The following is a 19,696-nucleotide window of genomic DNA, read 5'->3' as shown; positions in this document are numbered from 1 at the left end:
TGAAAGTTTAGTATTCGTTGTTTTGTTTGTTTGTTTATACTGCAGGTTCTTATTAGTCATCAATTTTATACACATCAGTGTATACATGTCAATCCCAATCGCCCAATTCAGCACACCACCATCCCCACCCCACCGCGGCTTTCCCCCCTTGGTGTCCATATGTCTGCTCTCTACATCTGTGTCTCCACTTCTGCCCTGCAAACTGGCTCATCTGTACCATTTTTCTAGGTTCCACATACATGCGTTAATATACGATATTTGTTTTTCTCTTTCTGACTTACTTCACTCTGTATGACAGTCTCTAGATCCATCCACGTCTCAACAAATGACTCAATTTCGTTCCTTTTTATGGCTGAGTAATATTCCATTGTATATATGTACCACAACTTCTTTATCCATTCGTGTGTTGATGGGCATTTAGGTTGCTTCCATGACCTGGCTATTGTAAATAGTGCTGCAATGAACATTCGGGTGCATGTGTCTTTTTGAATTACAGTTTTCTCTGGGTATATGCCCAGTAGTGGGATTGCTGGGTCATATGGTAATTCTATTTTTAGTTTTTTAAGGAACCTCCATATTGTTCTCCATAGTGGCTGTATCAATTTACATTCCCACCAACAGTGCAAGAGGGTTCCCTTTTCTCCACACCCTCTCCAGCATTTGTTGTTTGTAGATTTTCTGATGATGCCCATTCTAACTGGTGTGAGGTGATACCTCATTGTAGTTTTGATTTGCATTTCTCTAATAATTAGTGATGTTGAGCATCTTTTCATGTGCTTCTTGGCCGTCTGTATGTCTTCTTTGGAGAAATGTCTATTTAGGTCTTCTGCCCATTTTTGGATTGGGGTGTTTGTTTCTTTAATATTGAGCTGAATGAGCTGTTTATATATTTTGGAGATTAATCCTTTGTCCGTTGATTCGTTTGCAAATATTTTCTCCCATTCTGAGGGTTGTCTTTTCGTCTTGTTTATGGTTTCCTTTGCTGTGCAAAAGCTTTGAAGTTTCATTAGGTCCCATGTGTTTATTTTTGTTTTTATTTCCATTACTCTAGGAGGTGGATCAAAAAAGATCTTGCTGTGATTTATGTCAAAGAGTGTTCTTCCTATGTTTTCCTCTAAGAGTTTTATAGTGTCCGGTCTTACATTTAGGTCTCTAATCCATTTTGAGTTTATTTTTGTGTATGGTGTTAAGGAGTATTCTAATTTCATTCTTTTACATGTAGCTGTCCAGTTTTCCCAGCACCACTTATTGAAGAGACTGTCTTTTCTCCATTGTATATCTTTGCCTCCTTTGTCATAGATTAGTTGACCATAGGTGCGTGGGTTTATCTCTGGGCTTTCTATCTTGTTCCATTGATCTATGTTTCTGTTTTTGTGCCAGTACCATATTGTCTTGATTACTGTAGCTTTGTAGTATAGTCTGAAGTCAGGGAGTCTGATTCCTCCAGCTCCGTTTTTTTCCCTCAAGACTGCTTTGGCTATTCGGGGTCTTTTGTGTCTCCATACAAATTTTAAGATGATTTGTTCTAGTTCTGTAAAAAATGCCATTGGTAATTTGATAGGGATTGCATTGAATCTGTAGATTGCTTTGGGTAGTATAGTCATTTTCACAATGTTGATTCTTCCAATCCAAGAACATGGCATATCTCTCCATCTGTTGGTATCATCTTTAATTTCTTTCATCAGTGTCTTATAGTTTTCTGCATACAGGTCTTTTGTCTCCCTAGGTAGGTTTATTCCTAGGTATTTTATTCTTTTTGTTGCAATGGTAAATGGGAGTGTTTCCATAATTTCTCTTTCAGATTTTTCATCATTAGTGTATAGGAATGCAAGAGATTTCTGTGCATTAATTTTGTATCCTGCAACTTTACCATATTCATTAATTAGCTCTAGCAATTTTCTGGTGGCAGTTTTAGGATTCTCTATGTATAGTATCATGTCATCTGCAAACAGTGACAGTTTTACTTCTTCTTTTCCAATTTGTATTCCTTTTATTTCTTTTTCTTCTCTGATTGCCGTGGCTAGGACTTCCAGAACTTTGTTGAATAATAGTGGCGAGAGTGGACATCCTTGTCTCGTTCCTGATCTTAGAGGAAATGCTTTCAGTTTTTCACCGTTGAGAATGATGTTTGCTGTGGGTTTGTCATATATGGCCTTTATTATGTTGAGGTAGGTTCCCTCTATGCCCACTTTCTGGAGAGTTTTTATCATAAATGGGTGTTGAATTTTGTCAAAAGCTTTTTCTGCATCTATTGAGATGATCATATGGTTTTTATTCTTCAATTTGTTAATATGGTGTATCACACTGATTGAGTTGCATATATTGAAGAATCCTTGCATCCCTGGGATAAATCCCACTTGATCGTGGTGTATGATCCTTTTAATGTGTTGTTGGATTCTGTTTGCTAGTATTTTGTTGAGGATTTTTGCATCTATATTCATCAGTGATATTGGTCTGTAATTTTCTTTTTTTGTACTGTCTTTGTCTGGTTTTGGTATCAGGGTGATGGTGGCCTCATAGAATGAGTTTGGGAGTGTTCCTTCCTCTGCAATTTTTTGGAAGAGTTTGAGAAGGATAGGTGTTAGCTCTTCTCTAAATGTTTGATAGAATTCACCTGTGAAGCCATCTGGTCCTGGACTTTTGTTTGTTGGAAGATTTTTAATCACAGTTTCAATTTCATTACTTGTGATTGGTCTGTTCATATTTTCTGCTTCTTCCTGGTTCAGTCTTGGAAGGTTATTACCTTTCTAAGAATTTGTCCATTTCTTCCAGGTTGTCCATTTTATTGGCATAAAGTTGCTTGTAGTAGTCTCTTAGGATGCTTTGTATTTCTGCGGTGTCTGTTGTAACTTCTCCTTTTTCATTTCTGATTTTATTGATTTGAGTCCTCTCCCTCTTTTTCTTGATGAGTCTGGCTAATGGCTTATCAATTTTGTTTATCTTCTCAAAGAACCAGCTTTTAGTTTTATTGATCTTTGCTATTGTTTTCTTTGTTTCTATTTCATGTATTTCCACTCTGATCTTTATGATTTCTTTCCTTCTGCTAACTTTGGGTTTTGTTTGTTCTTCTTTCTCTAGTTTCTTTAGGTGTAAGGTTAGATTGTTTACTTGAGATTTTTCTTGTTTCTTTAGGTAGGCTTGTATAGCTATAAACTTCCCTCTTAGAACTGCTTTTGCTGCATCCCATAGGTTTTGGGTTGTCGTGTTTTCATTGTCATTTGTCTCTAGGTATTTTTTGATTTCCTCTTTGATTTCTTCAGTGATCTCTTGGTTATTTAGTAACGTATTATTTAGCCTCCATGTGTTTGTGTTTTTTACGTTTTTTCCCCTGTAATTCATTTCTAATCTCATAGCGTTGTGGTCAGAAAAGATGCTTGATATGATTTCAATTTTCTTAAATTCACTGAGGCTTGATTTGTGACCCAAGATGTGATCTATCCTGGAGAATGTTCCGTGCGCACTTGAGAAGAACGTGTAATCTGCTGTTTTTGGATGGAATGTCCTATAAATATCAATTAAATCTATCTGGTCTATTGTGTCATTTAAAGCTTCTGTTTCCTTATTTATTTTCATTTTGGATGATCTGTCCATTGGTGTAAGTGAGGTGTTAAAGTCCCCCACTATTATTGTGTTACTGTCAATTTCCTCTTTTATAGCTGTTAGCAGTTGCCTTATGTAATGAGGTGCTCCTATGTTGGGTGCATATATATTTATAATTGTTATATCTTCTTCTTGGATTGATCCCTTGATCATTATGTAGTGTCCTTCCTTGTCTCTTGTAACATTCTTTATTTTAAAGTCTATTTTATCTGATATGAGTATAGCTACTCCAGCTTTCTTTTGATTTCCATTTGCATGGAATATCTTTTTCCATCCCCTCACTTTCAGTCTGTATGTGTCCCTAGGTCTAAAGTGGGTCTCTTGTGGACAGCATATGTATGGGTCTTGTTTTTGTATCCATTCAGCAAGCCTGTGTCTTTTGGCTGGAGCATTTAATCCATTCACGTTTAAGGTAATTATCGATATGTATGTTCCTATGACCATTTTCTTAATTGTTTTGGGTTTGTTTTTGTAGGTCCTTTTCTTCTCTTGTGTTTCCCACTTAGAGAAGTTCCTTTAACATTTGTTGTAGAGCTGGTTTGGTGGTGCTTAATTCTCTTAGCTTTTGCTTGTCTGTAAAGCTTTTGATTTCTCCATCAGATCTAAATGAGATCCTTGCCGGGTAGAGTAATCTTGGTTGTAGGTTCTTCCCTTTCATCACTTTAAGTATATCATGCCACTCCCTTCTGGCTTGTAGAGTTTCTGCTGAGAAATCAGCTGTTAACCTTATGGGAGTTCCCTTGTATGTTATTTGTCGTTTTTCCCTTGCTGCTTTCAATAATTTTTCTTTGTCTTTAATTTTTGCCACTTTGATTACTATGTGTCTCGGCGTGCTTCTCCTCGGGTTTATCCTGTATGGGACTCTCTGCGCTTCCTGGACTTGGGTGGCTATTTCCTTTCCCATGTTAGGGAAGTTTTCGACTATAATCTCTTCAAATATTTTCTCTGGTCCTTTCTCTCTCTCTTCTCCTTCTGGGACCCCTATAATGCGAATATTGTTGCGTTTAATGTTGTCCCAGAGGTCTCTTAGGCTGTCTTCATTTCTTTTCATTCTTTTTTCTTTAGTCTGTTCCGCAGCAGTGAATTCCACCATTCTGTCTTCCAGGTCACTTATCCGTTCTTCTGCCTCAGTTATTCTACTATTGATTCCTTCTAGTGTAGTTTTCATTTCAGTTATTGTATTGGTCATCTCTGTTTGTTTGTTCTTTAATTCTTCTAGGTCTTTGTTAATCATTTCTTGCATCTTCTCAATCTTTGCCTCCATTCTTATTCCAAGGTCCTGGATCATCTTCACTATCATTATTCTGAATTCTTTTTCTGGAAGGTTGCCTATCTCCACTTCATTTAGTTGTTTTTCTGGCGTTTTTTCTTGTTCCTTCATCTGGTATATAGCCCTCTGCCTTTTCATCTTGTCTGTCTTTCTGTAAATGTGGTTTCTGTTCCACAGGCTGCAGGACTGTAGTTTTTCTTGCTTCTGCTGTCTGCCCTCTGGTGGTTGAGGCTATCTAAGAGGCTTGAAGGGAGGCTCTGGAGGTGGGTAGAGCTGACTGTTGCTGTGGCGGTCAGAGCTCCGTAAAACTTTAATCCACTTGACTGTTGATGGGTGGGGCTGGGTTCCCTCCCTGTTGGTTGTTTTGCCTGAGGCAACCCAACACTGGAGCCTACCCGGGCTCTTTGGTGGGGCTAATGGCAGACTCTGGGAGGGCTCACGCCAAGGAGTACTTCCCAGAACCTCCACTGCCAGTGTCCTTGTCCCCATGGTGAAACAGAGCCAGCCCCCGCCTCTGCAGGAGACCCCCCAACACCAGCAGTTATGTCTGGTTCAGTCTCCCCCAGGGTCACTGCTCCTTCCCCTGGGTCCCGATGCACACACTATTTTGTGTGCTCCCTCCAAGAGTGGGGTCTCTGTTTCCCCCAGTCCTGTCGAAGTCCTGCAATCAATTCCCACTAGGCTTCAAAGTCTGATTCTCTAGGAATTCCTCCTCCCGTTGCCGGACCACCAGGTTGGGAAGCCTGACGTGGGGCTCAGAACGTTCACTCCAGTGGGTGGACTTCTGTGGTATAAGTGCTCACCAGTCTGTGAGTCACCCACCCAGCAGTTATAGGATTTGATTTTACTCTGATTGCGCCCCTCCTACCGTCTCACTGTGGCTTCTCCTATGTCCTTGGACGTGGGGTATCCTCCTTGTTGAAGTCCAGTGTCTTCCTGTCGATGATTGTCCAGCAGCCAGTTGTGATTCTGGTGCTCTCGCAAGAGGGAGTCTTTTGCCTATTTTTTAACTAAATTTATTTGCTCTTTTGTTGTTGAGTTGTAGGAGTTCTTTATATATTCTGGTTATTAACCCCCTATCAGATATATGGTTTGCAAACTTTTTCTCCCATTCTTTAGGTTGTCTTTTTACTTTGCTTGTTTCCTTTGATGCAAGGAAGTTTTAAATTTTAATGTCGACCCATTTGTCTATTTTTGCTTTTGGTGCTGTGCTTCTGGCGTCAGACCGAAGAAATCACTGCCAAATCCAACGTCATGAAGCTTTCCCCCTATGTTTTCTTCTAGTAGTTTTATAGTTTTAGGTTTTACATTTAGATCTTCAGTTCATTTTGAGTTAATTTTTGTATTTGGGGTAAGGTAAGATCCAACTTTATTTTTTTGTGTGTATGAATATTCAGTTTTCCCAGCATCATTTGTTGAAGAGCCTATCCTTTCCCCATTGGCACCCTTGTCAAAGATCATTTGACCATGTGCATAAAGATTTATTTCTGGGCTCTTTATTCTGTTCCATTGGTCTGTATGTTTGTCTTTATTTAAGTCAAAAATGTTTTGATTGCTGTAGTTTTGTAATATGTTTTGAAATCAGGAAGTGTGAGACCTCCAACTTTGTTCTTCTTTTTCAAGATTGTTTTGGCTATTAATCTCAAATACTTTGAGATTCCATATGAATTTTAAGATCTTTTTTTCTATTTCTGCAAAAAGTTATTGGGATTTTGATAGGGATTATGTTGACTCTCTACATCACTTTGGGTAGTGTGGACGTTTTAACAATACTGTCTTCCAGTCCATGAGCATGGGGTGTCTTTCCATTTATTTTGTGTCTTTTTAAATTTCTTTCACAGTATTTTGTAATTTTAATTGTCCAAGTCTTTTGACCCCTTGGTCAAGTTAACTTATAAGTATTTTATTATTTTTGATGCTTATTTTAAATGGGATTTTCCCCCTTAATTTCCTTTTGGTATTGTTCATTGTTAGTGTATAGAAACATAACTAATTTTTTTAAAATTAATTTATTTTATTTATTTATTTTTGGCTGCGTTGGGTCTTCATTGCTGCGCACGGGCTTTCTCTAGTTGCGGTGAGCGGGGGCTACTCTTCGTTGTGGTGCACGTGCTTCTCATTGTGGTGGCTTCTCTTGTTGCAGAGCATGGGCTCTAGGCATGCAGGCTTCAGTAGTTGTGGCACGCGGACTCAGTAGCTGTGGCTCGAGGGCTCTAGAGCGCAGGTTCAGTAGTTGTGGCGCATGGGCTTAGTTGCTCCGCGGCATGTGGGATCCTCCTGGACCAGGGCTCGAACCCATGTCCCCTGCATTGGCAGGCAGATTCTTAACCACCGCGCCACCAGGGAAGTCCCATAACTAATTTTTGTATGTTGATTTTGTATCCTGTAATATTGCTGGTTCTCTTATTAGTTCTAACGGGTTTTTTGTGTGTGAAATCTTTAGGGTTTTTTACATATAAGATCATATTATCTGCAAGCAGACATAATTTTACTTCTTCCTTTCCTATTTGGATGTCTTTTATTTCTTTTTCTTGCCTAACTGCTCTGGGTAAGACATTCAGTGCTATGTTGAATAGAAATGGTGAGAGGGAGCATCCTTACCTTGTTACTCATCTGAGAGGAAGGCTTTCAGTTTTTCACCATTGAGTATGATGTTTGCTGTGGGCTTTTCATACATGGTTTTGTTATGTTGAGGTAGTTTCATTCTATTCCTAGCTTGTTGTTAAGTGTTTTTTTTTTTTTTATCATGAAAAGGTATTGAATTTTGTCAAATGCTTTTTCTGTATCAGTTGAGATGATCATGTGGTTTTTGTCCTTCGTTCTGTTAATGTGGTGTATTACATTGATTGATTTTTTGAATCTTGAACCGTTCTTTCATTCCAAGATCTCACTTGGTCATGGTGTATAATCCTCTTTATGTGCTCTTGAATTCAGTTTGCTAGCATTTTTTCTTTTTGGAAGAAAAATTAAGTCTTATTTATGTTTAAAACCAAACCACGAGGAAAATATATCACAGTCTTGAAATAGCAAACAGACAAGCTATATTATCATTTCAAGTAATAAGTTGGTAAAAACACAATGAGGTCCTTGATAAAACGATAAGGTGCCAGAACTGGGGCAAGAACAACGCATGTTGCAAAAGTGGTATTTGGTAACGAAGGGCTGTCCCGTTTTTTGCTCTAAAGGAGTCACAGCTTGCCCCTGAGTTGCTTTCTTTTTCTCCTCTGACCTTCGTGTTGCCAAGGGATTGTTTCAACAGAGCTCTGTTATTACAGGGGGCAAAGTAAGCAATACTGGGTTTAGGCTTTCGTTCTATTTTGTTTTATGAAAACCAGATTTTTCCACAGCCAGTATTTCATAACTCTCTTAATTAAGCAGCTAACATTCCCTTTCGCTGTTCATTCCTGAATACTAGCATATAGCACAGTCAAAATCCCCTTTCCCTTCAAGGGTGAGTGTTACTGCAAGATTGTCTTGTCACTTGGCTGACTCTGCTGCAGACAGCCTCGGGGCTCATCATGGCTGCCAGTTAGAGGGAAGGTTTGGTTCCCCTACCAGTGTGATAGCGCTTCTTATATTTTTGCAGAGTCTCCAGGCTGAAAGATGTAATGTGTGAGAATTTTAAGAAATGCGCTTCCACATCTTGATGGCCAGAAAGGACCCATTCAAAGTTTTTATCCAAACTACCTCTCCCAACTCTACATCTTTAAAGTAACTTCATGCCCTTGTATATAAAACAAAACCAAGCAAAACAAATCCCCAGAAGCCCCCTTTCCCCTTCTAAATTAGTGACCTCCTGGATTTTGTTTTATTTCCAGTTTATGGAAAATGTTGTAGTGATCCTTCTGGCAAACAGGAGGTTGGCAACAAATAGAAACACCTCTCCTCACACTCCACCAGATCATAAGCAGGTCAGATGAACCTGCCAGCCTGTTGGTATCTGTGTACTAAGAGAATCTGGTACCTTGGAGGGCTCTGGTTTGGTACAAGGGAGACTCCCTGTTTCCAGGATAAGCCCTGGCCACATGAAATTCAGGCTCACAAAAACTCTCCTGTGCTATCTCTGACCCAAATTTTAGCACCAGGTTTTTTCATTTTCTAGGATTCAAACACAAAGGAACCAGTGTCCAGAGGCAAGTGACATAGGCCTTAAACTTGCTGCCATCCTTAATTTCCTCATTCATAAACTTTCCTTAGAAAACCCAAATCCCCATTCCTCTTTTTAAATACATTCCTGCCTTCAGCCCCGGTGGGCAATAGCAGACATCTATTTCCCAGTGGATGAGAGAGACTCCTTCATCTTCTTGGTCATGGTTGGGGTGAGGTTCATGTGGTCATCCACACACTTGGTCACGCAACTCTCCAGCTGCCGCTTCACCTGAAGCTCTTTACTCCCCGCATCCATTGAATCTTTGGCTTTGTCGTTGCCATGCATAGTGCACCCGGCCAGGCGGTCCTGGAACTTCTCCAGCTCACTGGTCACCGGGGCCTGGGCTTGAGCCAGAGGTGCATGGCAGTGCTCAATGCACTTGCTGCATGGACGCCTGACTGTCCTCACAACAGCCGGCGCTGCACCGGAACATGAGGCCCTGAATCTTCCAGATGTTCTCTCTCCAGACTCTTCACCATAGAGTCCACCGCCTCCTACACCCGGAGCTGCTGCAGCTCCTCCATGGCCCCCCCGTGCTGCTCCCCACGGCGCCGGCGCCCACATGGACTCCCGCGCTGGAGCCCGCCCCCAGTTTGCTAGCATTTTGCTGAGGACTTTTACATCAGTTTTCATCAAGAATATTGGGCTGTAATTTTCTTTTCTTGTAGTATCTTTCCCTGGCTTTGGTATCAGGGTAATGTTGGTCTCATAAAATTAGTTTGGAAGTGTTCTCTTCAGTTTTTTAGGGAAAGTTTGAGGAGGAATGGTCCTACTACTTCTTTAAATGTTTTTTAAGAATGTCCAGTAAGCCATCTGGTCCTGGCCTTTTCTTTGTTGGGAGATTTTTGATTACTAATAAGTGTCCTTACTGATTATGGGTCTGTTCAAATTTTCTATTCATGATTCAGTCCTGGTAGATTGTATGTTTCTAGGAATTTATCCATTCTAAATTATTCAATTTGTTGGGGTATAATTTAGTTTCTTGTAAGGTCTTCTCTTTAATTTCTGATTTTAGTTGAATCTTCTCTCTCTTTTTCTTAATCTAGCCAAGAGTTTGTCAGTTTTGTTTATCTTTTCAAAACTCTAAGTTTTGCTAATTTTTTTCTGTTGTTCTTCTGTTTTCTGTTTCATTTATTTCTGCTTCGATCTTTATCATTTCTTTCCTTCTGCTAACTTTTGGTTTAGTTTATTCTTCTTTTTCTAGTTCCTTGAGGTGTAAAGTTAAGTTGTTGATTTCTTTGAATCTTTTAAAATGAAATCCATTCCTGTCTCAATGAACTAAGATATTCTCTTTTCTTTTCTTTTTGAAATTAGCATATTGAAATCTTTAATTTATTAGGAATTAATTTATATATATGTGCGAGGTGGGGATCTTATTTTATTCTCTTTTTATATAGATAACCCAGTTGACTGAACTATTCATTGAATAGTCCGTTAATCCCTTCCCTACTGACTTGAAAAGCAGCTTTGTCATATGCCAAATTCCTATGCATGCTTGTGCGTCTATTTCTAGGCTCTTCATTCAATTCCGTTTGTCTGCTTGCCTCTCCCTGAGTCAAAACTGAAAAATCTGAAGGGCCATAGCTTTACGGTATGTCTTTAATCTGGAAAGGTGAGATCTTTCCCCTCTTCACTCTTATCCTGTCATTCTCTCCTTATTTCCCCTGACCTTCCTCCTGCCTCTTCACTGTCTTTGCTATTCTTGGTCTTTTGTTCCTCAGTGTGTATTGAATTTATAAATTAATTTGGAGAAAACTGTGATCTTTGGGTATTGAATCTAACAACACAAATTTGCATAAATATTCATATTTTCCCATTTATTTCCTTGTCTTTTATGTCTTTCAATAATATTTTCTAATTTTTGTAATGATTTATACATATATTATTAGATTTATTTCTATTAACTTATTTTGTTCCTATTGACAAAAATTAGAATATCTGTTTTTCTTGGCAAAGCATAGGAATGTTGTTGATCTTGTACATAGCAATATTGGTGAATTCATATTAGTTCCACTAATTTGCAGATTCACTTGGATTTTTTATGTAGATTACTATATTAAAAGAAAAATCAGAACTACTATTTGTAAGTAATGATGGCTTTGTATCTTTTTGATTCTCATGCTTTTTATTTTGTGTGTGTTTGGGGATGTGTGGTTTGGTTTGGTTTTGTTGCTCTGTCTACTAAGTTTTATATGTATATATCCTTGCTTTTTACTTTAAGGCCATGTGTTTTAGGTTTTAACCATTTAGTATGGTATCTGCTCTAGGTTTTTGATAGATAAATTATATTCTTAGTATATTGATATAAGGAAATTCTTACGGTTTTTTCTTTAATCACCTAGTGGTGTGAGTTACATTAATAGGTTTTTTTCTTTTTCAATGTTAAACCATCTTTCAATTCTTGGAATAAACTTTACTTTCTGTGACATATATTTTTAATATGTTGCTGGATTTTGTTTGCTAATATTTTATTTAAGATTTTATTGTCTAAGTTGACCTGTAATTTTCCTTTCTAATATTGTATTTGTCTGATTTTGACATCATGATTATACTAACATCATGAAAGTAATTTGGAATAGTTTATATAAGATAGACAGTTCCTCTGAAGGTTTCCTCTGAATGCACTTCTAGCTATGAGGGTGTATTTTTTTCTTTTTTTCCCCTTCTAGGTGCATATGAGTGGCTTTTCAAATACTGATTTAATTTTTTAAAAATATTTACAGTTATATTCAGGTTTTCAATTTTTTCTTGAGTCAATGTTGGTAAGTTATGTTTTTATAGAAAATGTTATATTTTTGTTTTTAAATTCTTTGGCATCATATTATTCATAGAAGTGCTTTAGTTTTTAATCTGTATTGTAACTGTAGTAATATTTCCTTTTAAATGACTAATATTACTGATTTGTAACTTTCCTCCTCTTTTCTTGCTCAATTTGCTAGAGATTTGTCCATTTTATTAGTCTTTTTCCAGAAACAGCTTTTATCAAGCCTCTCAATTTTTCTATTTCTTTGATGATCTTCCTTTATTACTTCATTCCTTTTACTTTCTGTTAGTTTCTTTTGTATTCTTTTATTAAACTTTTGAGTTGGACATCCAGCTCACTAATATTTAATCACTCTTTTTTTAATAAAACTGAATTTCTAAGAACAGCTTTAGATGTATCTCGCAAGTTATAATATATAGCATTTTTACTGTTATTTATTGTGGTTTTTTACCTTGGGTCATGAATTATTTAGAAATGGGTTCTTAAGTTTTCATGTATATAGGATTTTTGAGCTATCTTTTTGTAAATGAGTTTTAGTTTTACTGTTTGGACAAGAAAACATATATGGTTTTATTTCTGTGGTTTTTGAGATTTGCTTTGTGACCTATTATTTGGTTAATTTTTGTAAATGTGCCATGAATACTTGAAAAGACTGTATAGTCATTCTCTAACTGTTAGATATCAAATTTTATATATTTTCGTGAACATCATGCATATCTTCCATAGCTTCACCAGTTATTTTCCTGCTTGATCAGTCAGTTATAAAAGAGATATGTTAAAGTGCCCACTATGATTGCGGATTTGTCCGTTTCTTCTTGGAAATCTCACCATTTTTGCTTTATGTGGTTTAAGGCTCTTCAAAAATTTTTGATTGTGTTAGTCTTGGAATAGTGTTATTTTCTAGTGAAATGTTCCTTTTATTATTATGTAGTGACCCTGCCTAATTTTAATAATTTTTTTTTGCCTTAAAGTTCATTTTCCTGCTATTAATAAAGATATTCCAGCTTTCTGTTGGTTAATGCTGGTCTGATATATCTTTTTCCATCTCTTTACTTTCAGTATTTCTTTGTCATTATGTTTTAGGTGTGCCTTTTGTAAATAACATATAACTGGATTTTGTTTTTGATCCAGAGAGTTTCTATCTTTTAACTGGTGAGTTAAATCTGTATATTATGACTGCTGATATAGTTTTATTTATTTCTCTTATCTTGCTGTGTGTTTCTCTTTATCATAATTTCTCTTTGCTTTTTTCCCCTTCTTTCCTCTCTTCTATTTAAATGATTAAGATTTCTTTATTTCATTTTCCCAGTTGTCTAGAAGTTATATATATTCTATATCTGTTCTTTGAGTGGTTATTACCCTGAAATTTTTAACTTATGCAGGCATACCTTGGAGTTATTGTGGGTTCAGTTTCAGACCACCACAATAAAGCAAGTCACATGAACTTTTTGGTTTCGCAGTGCATATAAAGGTTATGTCTATGCTAAACTGCAGTCTGTTAAGTATGCTATAAATAGCATCATGTCTTTAAAAAAGTACATACCTTAATTTTAAAATACTTTATTGCTAAAAATCCTAACCACCACCTGAGCCTTCAGTGAATCATAATCTTTTCGCTGGTGGAGGATCTTGCCTCGATGTTGGTGGCTGCTGACTGATCAGTGTGGTGGCTGCTGAACGCTGGCCTCACTGTGGCCATGTCTTAAAATAAGACAGCAGTGAAGTTTGTCTCATCAGTTGACTCTTCCTTTTACAGATGATTTCTCTGTAGCATGCAATGCTGTCTGGTAGCATTTTACCCAGAATAGAACTTTCAAAACTGGAAACCTCTTAAATCCTGACACTGCTTGATAAACTAAATTTATGTAACATTCTAAACCCTTTATTGTCATTTCAACAATATTCACAGCATCTTCACCAAGAGTAGATTTCATCTCAAGAAACCACTTTCTTTGCTCATCCCTAAGAAGCAGCTCACCATCTGTTAAAATATTATCATAAGATTGCAGCAATTCAGTTACATCTTCAGGCTCCACTTCTAATTCCAATTCTTTTACTTTTTCTACCGTATCTGCAGATACTTCCTCCACTGAAGTCTTGAACCCCTCAAAGTCCCCCAGGAGAGTTGGAATCAACTTTTTTCAAACTCCTGTTAATGTTGGTATTTTAACCGCTTCCCATGAATCACAGATGTTCTCAATGGCATCTAGAATGGTGGATCCTTTCCAGAAAATTTTCAGTTTACTTTGCCCAGATCCATCAAAGAAATCACTTGTCTATGGCACCTATAGCCTTAAATGTATTTCTTAAATAATAAGACTTCAAAGTTGAAATTACTCCTTGATCCATGGGCTGCAGAATGTATGCTGTGTTAGCAGGCATGAAAATAACATTAATCTCATTGTACATCTCCATCAGAGCTGTTGGGTGACAAGGTGCATGGTCAATGAGCAGTAATATTTTGAAAGGAATCTTATTTTCTGAGCAGTAGATCTTAAAACAGTAGGCTTAAAATACTCTATAAACCATGTTATAAGCAGATGTGCTGTCATCTAGGCTTTGTTGTTTCATTTAAAGAGCACAGGCAGAGTAGATTTAGCATAATACTTAATGGTCCTAGGATTTTCAGAATGGTAAATGAGCACTGGCTTCAACTTAAAGTCATCGAATGCATTAGCCCCTAACAAGAGAGTCAGCCTATCCTTTGAAGCTTTGATGCCAGGCACTGACTTCTCCCCTCCAGCTAGGAAAGTCCTAGGTGGCATCTTCTTCCAATAGAAGGCTGTTTTGTCTACACTGAAAGTCTGTTGTTTAGTGTAGCCACCTTCATTAATTATCTTAGCTAGATCTTCTGGATACCTTGCTGCAACTTTTATGTCAGCACTTGCTGCTTCACCTTGCACTTTTATGTTATGGAGACAGCTTTCCTTAAACCTCCTGAGCCAACCTTTGCTAGCTTCACTTTTGCAGCTTCCTCGTCTCTTTCAGGACTTCATAGAATTGAAGAGAGTTAGGGCCTTGCTCTGGATTAGGCTTTGACCTGAGAGAACGTTGTAGCTGGTTTGATCTATCCAGACTACTAAAACTTTCTCCATATCAGCAATAAGGCTATCTCGCTTTCTTATCATTCATGTGTTCACTGGAGCAGCACTTTTAATTTTCTTCAAGAACTTTTCCTTTGCATTCACAATTTGGCTAACTGTTTGGTGCAAGAGACCTACCTTTTGGCCTTCTTGGCTTTTGACATGCCTTCCTCTCTAAGCTTAGTCATTTTTAGTTTTTGATTTAAAGTGAGAGCTGTGTGACTCTTCCTTTCACTTGAACACTTAAGGGTCATTGTAGGGTTATTAATTGGCCTAATTTCAATATTGTTGTGTCTCAGGGAATAGGGAGCCCGAGGAAAGGGAGAGAGATGGGGGAACAGCCAGCCTTGGTGTCAGATCACATACAACATTTATCGATTTAAGTTTGCTGTCTTATATGGGCCCAGTTCATGGCACCCCAAAACAATTACAATAGTAACATCAAAGATTACTGATCACAGGTTAGCACAACAAATATAATAATAATGAAAAAGTTGGAAATATTGCGAGAATTACCAAACTATTACACAGAGACAAGAAGTGAGCAAATGCTGTTGGAAAAAATGGTGCCAATAGACTTGCTCGTCACAGGGTTGCCACAATCTTCAATTTGTGAAAAGCACAATATCTGCGAAACACAGATAAACACAGAATAAAGCAAAGCACAGGGCTTCCCTGGTGGCACAGTGGTTGAGAATCTGCCTGCCAATGCAGGGGACACGGGTTCGAGCCCTGGTCTGGGAAGATCCCACATGCCGCGGAGCAGCTGGGCCCGTGAGCCACAATTACTGAGCCTGCGCGTCTGGAGCCTATGCTCCGCAACAAGAGAGGCCACGACAGTGAGAGGCCTGCGCACTGCGATGAAGAGTGGCCCCCGCTTGCCACAACTAGAGAAAGCCCTCGCACAGAAACGAAGACCCAACACAGCCATAAATAAATAAATTAAAAAAAAAAAAAGCAAAGCACAATAAAACGAGGTGTGCCTGTATACCGACTTAACAAGAGTCTAAAATTAACAATTATGTCTATGATTGTCATGACCACTACAAGAACATTAGAATGTTTTAGCTTCAGTTATCCATCTCGTTTTATATGTTACTGTTACTTATTATTTTAGTCCCATCTTGTGTTATATTTCCCAGATTGATTATTGTGTAATTATTATTTTCATTTTATAAATTCAAACCTTGTTTAGATTTTCTCACATGTTTACCTGTTTTCTCTGCTCACTACTGCTTTTTACATCTTACTCTTTTCTTGTGAGTTCAGTTTATTTCTGAAGTGCATCCTTTATATGTCTTTTTTTTTTTTTAACAATGAATTTTTCTTTTTTTAATTTATTTTATTTATTTATTTATGGCTGTGTTGGGTCTTCGTTTCTGTGCGAGGGCTTTCCCTAGTTGTGGCAAGCAGGGGCCACTCTTCATCGCGGTGTGCGGGCCTCTCACTATCGCGGCCTCTCTTGTTGCGGAGCACAGGCTCCAGATGCGCAGGCTCAGTAATTGTGGCTCACGGGCCCAGCTGCTCCGCGGCATGTGGGATCTTCCCAGACCAGGGCTCGAACCTGTGTCCCCTGCATTGGCAGGCAGATTCTCAACCACTGCGCCACCAGGGAAGCCCCTAGATGTCTTTTTAAACAAGGATCAATGAATAGTAAACTCTATCTTTGTCTTAAAATGCCTTTATTTTGCCTTGCATATTCAGTGATAATTTAGCTGGATATGAACATACCTAGGAATGGATTAGGTTTTTGTCTTTGGTATCTTTTTATTGTAAAATAAAACACAAAAACAAAATGAAAATATGGCTTAGTGAGTTATTACTATAAAGCAAACACTCTTATAACCACCACTCAAGTTAAAAAATAGAAATTTGCTACCCATGGATATATTTTTATTTAGTCTGCTTGGGACTCTCGCAACATTCAGGATAATTTTCTCAAATATGTCTTATACTTCACAGATTCTCTTTAGTTGTGTCTAATCTGTTTAGTCTGCCTATTTTTATTGTATTTTTCATTTATACAGTTCTATTGTATTCTTTTTCATATCATTCTAGTCTTTTCTATGCTGCTATATTGTTTTATGGATATTTTCCTTTCTTTATGTCTTTCATCTTTTACAACATACTAGGCCTTTTCTAGATTGCTCTTATAGTATTTCAAGTAATTCTTCTGTTTTGTTTGCACAGTATAGTTCACTAATTTGTAATTTTGAGACTTCAGTGCTTTATCTGTGTGAATCCTGAGGCAGCTAAGTAGTGGGAATTCCTCTGGTTCTGTCATACGTTCCAGAGTGTCACCGTGTTGGACCAGATTTTCTCACTTTCCCATACTATGGAGGAAAGAGTAAATTTAGGTCCCAAATCTACAAGAGCCACAAGCCTAGGGATTTGATTCCACAAGAGGAACATTTATTTGTTTGTTTTTAAATCTAGGGCTCAGACAGAAACAAACCTGGGCTACTGGGTGAATTTATTTTTTCTAGACTTTGCTTTCACTGAGGGTTCAGCTTTCTTAGATTCCAAGGTTTACACAAGAGTAGTAATTCCAGTCCACCTCTTTAGAGCCGAGGGCCTCATCTTTTGTCCTTATAAAAGTATTGAAATTCAAGCTTCTGGATTACTAGGATCTGAAACAACTTCCCTTCCTTTCCTTTGTGCTGCCGCGGCCCAGGTCCTATGGGTACCTCTGGTTTTCAGCATCCTCTTTGTGGCTGGCACCTAGGGATTCCCCTTTCTGTCTTGTGAGCATAGACTTGGATGATTAGCAATGCAATATTTCTTCTTAAAAATCCAACATTTGGGTATTTGTTGTGAGATTTATCAAAATTGAGATGGGAAAAAATACAGAATGGGGGAATAAAAATTTCTTTGGTACTTTTACATTTAACTTACAAATTTTTCTATATATATCATAAGCAGATAAGATCAAGATAAAACATTGGCAAATAAAAGCTAGGCATGATTTAGTCTCGTGTTTATTGAGAAATGCCTGAGGGTTTGGCAGTTGAGTTCCTATTTGGATTCTTCCTTAGAAGGAAACCAGTTTTTTGTCCAGTGTTACCTGATCTTTCTCTCTAAGGCACAGTGAAGCCTCCTTGATCAGCTGATACTTAAACAACACAAGAATACTCCGTGTTATGTGCCAGGATGGTGCACACACTGCTTTTACTATTTTCACATTCAATTAAATTCTCCTTCACAATCTTTTAACACTGTAGTGTTTAATAAGTAATGTTGCTTATAAAATAGTATGGACTTAACTGCAAAATTGGCTGATTGCCTGTCTCCTTGAGAAAAATATTAATTTTTAATAAATAGACAATAATCATAATAGAGTTTAGCTATGCTATCCTAGCCTTTTTATATCATAGTTCATAACATATTACCTTGAAATCTTTTTTGTCCCCACCAGAGACCTTCCCCTATCATACTTCATCAGTTTGTCTTCTGGGTACAATTATTTGAAAGGCATTCTGCATACATTCTACATCAGTGGTCCCCAACCCCTGGGCCGCTGACGGGTACCTGTCTGCTGCCCATTAGGAATTGGGCCACATGGCAGGAGCTGAGTGGTGAGTGAGCAAAACTTCATCTGCCGCTCCCCATCGCTCCCCATTGCTTGCATTGCTGCCTAAACCATCCCCCCATTCCCCCCCTTCCCCTGGTCCATGGAAAAATTGTCTTCCACAAAATCGGTCCCTGGTGCCGAAAAGGTTGGGGACCGCTGCTCTGGATAACATGCATCTTCCTAGGCAGATAAACACAAATTCAAAAGTTAAAATTGGGGCTATTTTTTACAATAGAAGATAAACTCTTAGGAAATTGAGACTGACACACTAAAAGTTAGAATTCGGAGGGAGTAACACTTCCATTTGGGGCAGAGGAAGAGGAAGCAGATACAGAATTGCAAGAGGCTAAAATGGCAATGTTTTAAAATAACAGAGAGACTTAAGAAATACTTTGTCTTTGTTTACTGTTATTCCTCAGGGATTGGAACTTCCCAACACTTAAGCTTAATTTTGCTGTCTCTTGGAATTTTTATAAAATAAATAATTATCTCTTAATTATTTATTAATGTAGACACTACCTATGTCCCTCCCTCCTCCCCCGCAAAAAACAGAGAAGCTAAAGTGAATTTTTAAAAAGCTCAGAAATCACACGGAGAAGGTAGAAGAAATATCCTTGAGGACTTAATGTGGTTCTGAGCTTCCTGTATGTTAAGACAATGGAGAACTGAACTACATCGTTGCATAATTCTCATTGTCAGATAAAGAAGAAAAAGAGACATGGAAAGTGGTGGTGACTATCAGATCTTTCCCACAGTAATCAATAAGATCCATATGTTTCTTACTGGTTTTACACTAAACTTATGAATATCTAGTATTTTGAAGAAGAGAATGTGGATTTTCATGACTTTCAAGTTGTAAAATTTAATCATTGTCGCATACTTAAAAGAAAATATGCATTATTCCAAAGTGGCTTGTAACACAGATGTGCCTATAAATAGAAATGAAAATTTATATGTACTAAAAAGTCTAGTTTTCTAAATAAATAAAAATCTAGAGAAGCAATAAATCAAAACTTGTTATCTTTTTACTCATAAACCATTTTGGAGAATTATTTTTATTTTCTTTCAATATATCTAAACTTGATTTAGGATATGTTTTAAAGATATCTTTTAAGATGAGATCAAATGACACAGACATAGAAAAGAAACTTATGGTTACCAAAGGAGAAAGGGGGAGGAGGGATAAATTTGGAAGTTGGGGTTAACAGATACATACTACTGTACGTAAAATAGATAAACTACAAGGACCTACTATATA

At 37.6% G+C, this 19,696-nt stretch overlaps 1 protein-coding gene and 1 pseudogene across 2 annotated transcripts in view; one reads left to right on the top strand and one right to left on the bottom strand.

Annotated features, from left to right (window-relative positions):
- RPS6KA5 (ribosomal protein S6 kinase A5) overlaps nt 1–19,696 on the top strand; it is a 189,004-nt gene that overhangs the window by 123,159 nt on the left and 46,149 nt on the right. The window lies entirely within an intron of this gene.
- On the bottom strand, nt 9,138–9,544 carry LOC133084485 (protein FAM136A-like; annotated as a pseudogene).

The sequence above is a fragment of the Eubalaena glacialis genome, chromosome 2, assembly GCF_028564815.1.
Source record: "Eubalaena glacialis isolate mEubGla1 chromosome 2, mEubGla1.1.hap2.+ XY, whole genome shotgun sequence".
NCBI classification, from domain to species: Eukaryota; Metazoa; Chordata; class Mammalia; order Artiodactyla; family Balaenidae; genus Eubalaena; species Eubalaena glacialis.
The sequence above is the reverse complement of the archived record's forward strand: the minus strand, read 5'-3'. Positions and strand labels throughout refer to the sequence as shown.